The sequence below is a fragment of the Syngnathus scovelli genome, unplaced genomic scaffold (genome assembly GCF_024217435.2).
Source record: "Syngnathus scovelli strain Florida unplaced genomic scaffold, RoL_Ssco_1.2 HiC_scaffold_413, whole genome shotgun sequence".
NCBI lineage: Eukaryota > Metazoa > Chordata > Actinopteri > Syngnathiformes > Syngnathidae > Syngnathus > Syngnathus scovelli.
Genome location: NW_026061511.1, coordinates 15001 through 23209, shown reverse-complemented (window position 1 = coordinate 23209; position 8209 = coordinate 15001).

Sequence of the window (8209 nt, the reverse complement as noted above, 5' to 3'; positions counted from 1 at the left end):
GTACTCATCACTTTACCCCCCTTTCGCAAAATATAGTCGGCACGTATGTGCAGAACTGTTTATTTTCATTTTAAAAATTTTCTAAGTGCCAGCGGAAGCTGTCACACGAACTGTCCGAGCTACCACGGTGCCCATCCCGGGCAGTGACGGCAAAAGGCCGATGTGTGTTTGATGGAAGTCTGAATAATTTCTAAGTGCCAACGGCTCAACCGCCGTAAAGTGTCCGCCTCGGCTGGTTCTCCCGGTCGGCCCGAACGAGCGAAAATTCGGCCTCTTCCCCTGGAGGTCCGGAACATTTGGCGAATATTTTCAAAGTGCCAACGGCTGTTCCGCCGTAACGTGTCCGACCCGGCTGGTTCCTCCGGTCGGCCCGAACGAGCGAAAATTCGGCCTCTTCCCCTGGAGGTCCGGAACATTTTGGCGAATATTTTCAAAGTGCCAACGGCTGTTGCGCCGTAACGTGTCCGACCCGGCCGGTTCCTCCGGTCGGCCCGAACGAGCGAAAATTCGGCCTCTTCCCCTGGAGGTCCGGAACATTTTGGCGAATATTTTCAAAGTGCCAACGGCCGTTCCGCCGTAAAGTGTCCTACCCGGCTGGTTCCTTCGGTCGGCCCGAACGAGCGAAAATTCGGCCTCTTCCCCTGGAGGTCCGGAACATTTTGGCGAATATTTTCAAAGTGCCAACGGCTGTATCGCCGTAACGTGTCCGACCCGGCTGGTTCCTCCGGTCGGCCCGAACGAGCGAAAATTCGGCCTCTTCCCCTGGAGGTCCGGACGACTTTGGCGAATATTTTCTAAGTGCGAACGGCTGTTGCGCCGTAACGTGTCCGACCCGGCTGGTTCCTCCGGTCGGCCCGAACGAGCGAAAATTCGGCCTCTTCCCCTGGAGGTCCGGAACATTTTGGCGAATATTTTCAAAGTGCCAACGGCTGTTGCGCCGTAACGTGTCCGACCCGGCCGGTTCCTCCGGTCGGCCCGAACGAGCGAAAATTCGGCCTCTTCCCCTGGAGGTCCTGTGAAGTTTAACGAATATTTTCTAAGTGCGAACGGCTCTTCCGCCGTAACGTGTCCGACCCGGCTGGTTCCTCCGGTCGGCCTGAACGAGCGAAAATTCGGCCTCTTCCCCTGGAGGTCCTGTCAAGTTTAACGAATATTTTCTAAGTGCCATCGGCTCTTCCGCCGTAAGGTGTCCGACTCGGCCGGTTCCCCTAGTCGGCCAAATAATGTGACAATTCGGCCTCTCGCTCTGGAAGTCCGGCCAACTTCTGCGAATATTTTCTAAGTGCCATCGGCTCTTCCGCCGTAATGTGTCCGACTCGGCCGGTTCCTCCGGTCGGCCTGAACGAGCGAAAATTCGGCCTCTTCCCCTGGAGGTCCTGTCAAGTTTAACGAATATTTTCTAAGTGCCATCGGCTCTTCCGCCGTAAGGTGTCCGACTCGGCCGGTTCCTCCGGTCGGCCTGAACGAGCGAAAATTCGGCCTCTTCCCCTGGAGGTCCTGTCAAGTTTAACGAATATTTTCTAAGTGCCATCGGCTCTTCCGCCGTAAGGTGTCCGACTCGGCCGGTTCCTCCGGTCGGCCTGAACGAGCGAAAATTCGGCCTCTTCCCCTGGAGGTCCTGTCAAGTTTAACGAATATTTTCTAAGTGCCATCGGCTCTTCCGCCGTAAGGTGTCCGACTCGGCCGGTTCCTCCGGTCGGCCTGAACGAGCGAAAATTCGGCCTCTTCCCCTGGAGGTCCTGTCAAGTTTAACGAATATTTTCTAAGTGCCATCGGCTCTTCCGCCGTAAGGTGTCCGACTCGGCCGGTTCCTCCGGTCGGCCTGAACAAGCGAAAATTCGGCCTCTTCCCCTGGAGGTCCTGTCAAGTTTAACGAATATTTTCTAAGTGCGAACGGCTCTTCCGCCGTAAGGTGTCCGACCCGGCCGGTTCCTCCGGTCGGCCCGAACGAGCGAAAATTCGGCCTCTTCCCCTGGAGGTCCTGTCAAGTTTAACGAATATTTTCTAAGTGCCATCGGCTCTTCCGCCGTAAGGTGTCCGTCTCGGCCGGTTCCTCCGGTCGGCCTGAACGAGCGAAAATTCGGCCTCTTCCCCTGGAGGTCCTGTCAAGTTTAACGAATATTTTCTAAGTGCCATCGGCTCTTCCGCCGTAAGGTGTCCGACTCGGCCGGTTCCTCCGGTCGGCCTGAACAAGCGAAAATTCGGCCTCTTCCCCTGGAGGTCCGTTCAAGTTTAACGAATATTTTCTAAGTGCCATCGGCTCTTCCGCCGTAAGGTGTCCGACTCGGCTGGTTCCCGATGTCGGCCAGAACAAGTGGAAACTCGGCCTCTTCCCCTGGAGGTCAGTTGAAGTTTAACGAATATTTTCAAAGTGCCAACGGCTGCTCCGCCGTAAAGCGTCCGACTCGGCTGGTTCCCGATGTCGGCCAGAACAAGTGAAAATTCGGCCTCTTCCCCTGGAGGTCCGTTCAAGATTAACGAATATTTTCTAAGTGCCAACGGCTGCTCCGCCGTAAAGCGTCCGACTCGGCTGGTTCCCGATGTCGGCCAGAACAAGTGAACATTCGGCCTCTTCCCCTGGAGGTCCGTTCAAGATTAACGAATATCTTCTAAGTGCCAACGGCTCTTGCGCCGAAAAGCGTCCGCCTGGGCTGGTTCCTGATGTCGGCCAGAACAAGTGAAAATTCGGCCTCTTCCCCTGGAGGTCCGTTCAAGATTAACGAATATTTTCTAAGTGCCAACGGCTCTTGCGCCGAAAAGCGTCCGCCTCGGCTGGTTCCCGCGGTCGGACACAAAATGTGTCAATTCGGCCTCTCTGAGGTACCAGGGGTGGGCTTTATGTACTTGGTCCCCCCACTTAGTGTACTCATCACTTTACCCCCCTTTCGCAAAATATAGTCGGCACGTATGTGCAGAACTGTTTATTTTCATTTTAAAAATTGTCTAAGTGCCAGCGGAAGCTGTCACACGAACTGTCCGAGCTACCACGGTGCCCATCCCGGGCAGTGACGGCAAAAGGCCGATGTGTGTTTATGGAAGTCTGAATAATTTCTAAGTGCCAACGGCTGCTCCGCCGTAAAGTGTCCGCCTCGGCTGGTTCCCTTGGTCGGCCAGAACAAGTGAAAATTCGGCCTCTTCCCCTGGAGGTCCGGAACATTTTGGCGAATATTTCCTAAGTGCCAACGGCTGCTCCGCCGTAAAGTGTCCGCCTCGGCCGGTTCACCCGGTCGGCCAGAACAAGTGAAAATTTGGCCTCTTCCCCTGGAGGTCCGGAACATTTTGGCGAATATTTCCTAAGTGCCAACGGCTGCTCCGCCGTAAAGTGTCCGACTCGGCTGGTTCCCGATGTCGGCCAGAACAAGTGAAAATTCGGCCTCTTCCCCTGGAGGTCCGTTCAAGATTAACGAATATTTCCTAAGTGCCAACGGCTGCTCCGCCGTAAAGCGTCCGACTCGGCTGGTTCCCGATGTCGGCCAGAACAAGTGAAAATTCGGCCTCTTCCCCTGGAGGTCCGTTCAAGATTAACGAATATTTCCTAAGTGCCAACGGCTGCTCCGCCGTAAAGCGTCCGACTCGGCTGGTTCCCGATGTCGGCCAGAACAAGTGAAAAATCGGCCTCTTCCCCTGGAAGTCCGGCCGAGTTAAGGCAAATATTTCCTAAGTGCCAACGGCTGCTCAGCCTTAAAGTGTCCGACTCGGCTGGTTCCCGATGTCGGCCAGAACAAGTGAAAATCCGGCCTCTTCCCCTGGAAGTCCGGCCGAGTTAAGGCAAATATTTCCTAAGTGCCAACGGCTGCTCAGCCTTAAAGTGTCCGACTCGGCTGGTTCCCGATGTCGGCCAGAACAAGTGAAAATCCGGCCTCTTCCCCTGGAAGTCCGGCCGAGTTAAGGCAAATATTTCCTAAGTGCCAACGGCTGCTCAGCCTTAAAGTGTCCGACTCGGCTGGTTCCCGATGTCGGCCAGAACAAGTGAAAATCCGGCCTCTTCCCCTGGAAGTCCGGCCGAGTTAAGGCAAATATTTCCTAAGTGCCAACGGCTGCTCAGCCGTAAAGTGTCCGACTCGGCTGGTTCCCGATGTCGGCCAGAACAAGTGAAAATCCGGCCTCTTCCCCTGGAAGTCCGGCCGAGTTAAGGCAAATATTTCCCAAGTGCCAACGGCTGTTCCGCCGTAAAGGGTCCGACTCGGCTGGTTCCCGATGTCGGCCAGAACAAGTGAAAATCCGGCCTCTTCCCCTGGAAGTCCGGCCGAGTTAAGGCAAATATTTCCTAAGTGCCAACGGCTGTTCCGCCGTAAAGGGTCCGACTCGGCTGGTTCCCGATGTCGGCCAGAACAAGTGAAAAATCGGCCTCTTCCCCTGGAAGTCCGGCCGAGTTCGGCGAATAGTTCCTAAGTGCCAACGGCTGCTCCGCCGTAAAGAGTCCGACTGGGCTGGTTCCCGATGTCGGCCAGAACAAGTGAAAATCCGGCCTCTTCCCCTGGAAGTCCGGCCGAGTTAAGGCAAATATTTCCTAAGTGCCAACGGCTGTTCCGCCGTAAAGGGTCCGACTCGGCTGGTTCCCGATGTCGTCCAGAACAAGTGAAAAATTGGCCTCTTCCCCTGGAAGTCCGGCCGAGTTCGGCGAATATTTCCCAAGTGCCAACGGCTGTTCCGCCGTAAAGAGTCCGACTCGGCTGGTTCCCGATGTCGGCCAGAACAAGTGAAAATTCGGCCTCTTCCCCTGGAGGTCCGTTCAAGTTTGGGGAATATTTTCTAAGTGCCAACGGCTGCTCCGCCTTAAAGCGTCCGACTCGGCTGGTTCCCGATGTCGGCCAGAACAAGTGAAAATCCGGCCTCTTCCCCTGGAAGTCCGGCCGAGTTAAGGCAAATATTTCCTAAGTGCCAACGGCTGCTCAGCCTTAAAGGGCCCGACTCGGCTGGTTCCCGATGTCGGCCAGAACAAGTGACAATTCGGCCTCTTCCCCTGGAGGTCTTTTCAAGTTTAACGAATATTTTCTAAGTGCCAACGGCTGCTCCGCCTTAAAGCGTCCGACTCGGCTGGTTCCCGATGTCGGCCAGAACAAGTGACAATTCGGCCTCTTCCCCTGGAGGTCCTTTCAAGTTTAACGAATATTTTCTAAGTGCCAACGGCTGCTCCGCCTTAAAGAGTCCGACTCGGCTGGTTCCCGATGTCGGCCAGAACAGGTGAAAATTCGGCCTCTTCCCCTGGAGGTCCGTTCAAGTTTGGCGAATATTTTCTAAGTGCCAACGGCTGCTCCGCCTTAAAGTGTCCGACTCGGCTGGTTCCCGATGTCGGGCAGAACAAGTGACAATTCGGCCTCTTCCCCTGGAAGTCCGGCCGAGTTTGGCGAATATTTTCTAAGTGCCAACGGCTGCTCCGCCGTAAAGAGTCCGACTCGGCTGGTTCCCGATGTCGGCCAGAAAAAGTGACAATTCGGCCTCTTCCCCTGGAGGTCCTTTGAAGTTTAGCGAATATTTTCTAAGTGCCAACGGCTCTTGCGCCGAAAAGCGTCCGCCTCGGCTGGTTCCCGCGGTCGGCCGTAATAGGCGAAAATTCGGCCTCTTCCCCTGGAGCGACCTCCAAATTTGGGCGAAATTTTTCTAAGTGCCTAAAGGTACCAGGGGTTTGGGTACCAGGGGTGCAGTACGAACTGGTCTTTTGTCAACCCATGTACTTTTTCTAGAGTACATGGGTTGGTCCCCCCACTTAGTGTACTCATCACTTTACCCCCCTTTCGCAAAATATAGTCAGAACGAGCATGGGGGACGCAATTGTTTTCCATGCAAATCAATTGGGCCTGGTCCGAGCGCTGGTAACGGCCGCCAGCAAGCGTCCCCTGCTCGGATAGCAGAACTGAAGAAGGCACGGCACTTCCAGAGAGAGAGAGAAAATTTTCTAAGTGCCACATTTCTCAAAAATTTTCAAAGTGCCACATCTCTCAAAAAATTTCTAAGTGCCACATCTCTCAAAAACTTTCTAAGTGCCACATCTCTGAAAAACTTTCTAAGTGCCACATCTCTGAAAAAACTTTCTAAGTGCCACGTCTCTGAAAAACTTTCTAAGTGCCACAGCACGGCTGTGAAATATTCAAAGTCCTACAGGCATTGGCAGAATGCGCGGACGGCCGTCTGCTCCCGGCGGCCGCCGCGAAGCTACTACCCCCTCCCGGGGACGGCTGTCTGCTCCCGGCAGCCGTCCTTACCCCCCTCCCCCGTTTGCACCGCCTGAAGTTAGACCCGCCTTGGTAGGGCCCCCACCGGCCCCGGCTCGCCGGCGTTGGGTGGACGGTTCCTGCCCACTTGCGGGTCCCGGTCGCTTGGCAACCGACCGGGGAGGACCAGCCGCCTCCTTAAACACAGGCTGGAAGGGAAATCCGATCAAGCTACGGAGGACCGGCCGCCTCCTTAAACACAGGCCGGAAGGGAAATCCGATCAAGCTACGGAGGACCGGTCGCCTCCCTAAACACAGGCCGGGCAAAAATCTGCGAATGGGCCCGTCAAGGGTAGTGGGTCATCCAAGGAGGGAGGTACCGGCCGCCTCCTTAAACACAGGCCGGGCAAAAATCTGCGAATGGCCCGTCAAGGGTAGAAGGTCATCCAAGGAGGGAGGTACCGGCCGCCTCCTTAAACACAGGCCGGGCAAAAATCTGCGAATGGCCCGTCAAGGGTAGAAGGTCATCCAAGGAGGGAGGTACCGGCCGCCTCCTTAAACACAGGCCGGGCAAAAATCTGCGAATGGCCCGTCAAGGGTAGAAGGTCATCCAAGGAGGGAGGTACCGGCCGCCTCCTTAAACACAGGCCGGGCAAAAATCTGCGAATGGCCCGTCAAGGGTAGAAGGTCATCCAAGGAGGGAGGTACCGGCCGCCTCCTTAAACACAGGCCGGGCAAAAATCTGCGAATGGCCGGTCAAGGGTTGTTGGTCATCCAAGGAGGGAGGTACCGGCCGCCTCCTTAAACACAGGCCGGGCAAAAATCTGCGAACGGCCCGTCAAGGGTTCTGTCTCATCCAAGAAAGGGGTACCGGCCGCCTCAGAGGCCGGAGCGAAGGGGGCGAAAGGCTGTCGATGGGGAAGGATCGGGGCCACGGCTAATCTAGCGATGCCCGCGTCGGGCGGTCACTCCGACGAATGAGCGGGGCCGAATCCGGCGCGAGGCGGCCTTCAGGCACGTGGTTCGAGACGACCTCACCCGGCTCTAGCCCGGAGGATCGGAGGCAACGGCCGTCTCCTTAAGCTAAGGCCGGACGAAAATCTGCGGATGCGGTCCATCCAAGGCAGACGGAGGTACCGGCCGCCTCGGTAAACAAAGCCCGGGCAAAAATCTGCGAACGGCCCGTCAAGGGTTCTGTCTCATCCAAGAAAGGGGTACCGGCCGCCTCAGAGGCCGGAGCGAAGGGGGCGAAAGGCTGTCGATGGGGAAGGATCGGGGCCACGGCTAATCTAGCGATGCCCGCGTCGGGCGGTCACTCCGACGAATGAGCGGGGCCGAATCCGGCGCGAGGCGGCCTTCAGGCACGTGGTTCGAGACGACCTCACCCGGCTCTAGCCCGGAGCGAAAAAAACACTCTTATAACCTGACCGACATGCGCCCATGACCCGCCTTGGTAGGGCCCCCACCGGCCCCGGCTACCGCCGGCGTTGGGTGGACGGTTCCTCCCCACTTGCGGGTCGCACTCCAGCGCTACGGCCGCCGCGCGAGCGCGCGCCCCGCGCCGCCCGCGCAGGCCTAGCGCGAACCGTACGGCAGCGAAACCGAGACGCCCCGGCTCAACCTCACCCAGAGGCCATCCACGGAGGCCGAGCGCGCGATCCGACTTGCGGCACGCCACGTGGGCGTCCGCCGGCCGCGCCGGTCGACCGCGAAACCGATTTCTCAAAGACCAAGCCCGAGTCCCAACCTCCGCACATATCCGCACACGCCTTCCCGACCACCGCGAAGCGGGAGGCGTCTATCGTGGCCGCCGGGGCGTATGACCCCTCCGCGTGAGGCGTGCGGGCTCGGGGGGGCCGCAACGACCGAGTCTGACTCGGACGGGGCGCAGCTTCCCTCCCGGTCGCAGCATCAGCGCCGAACGCGCGACGTCACCAGCCCCCCGGAACGGTTCGTCGGGAGCGCGGCAATGGCCCACATCTCACCTCGCCAGCCGGCCGCAGCGGGCCGCGCCGAACCGAGTCTGACTCGGGGTGCGCACAGTCCCGTCTGGGTCA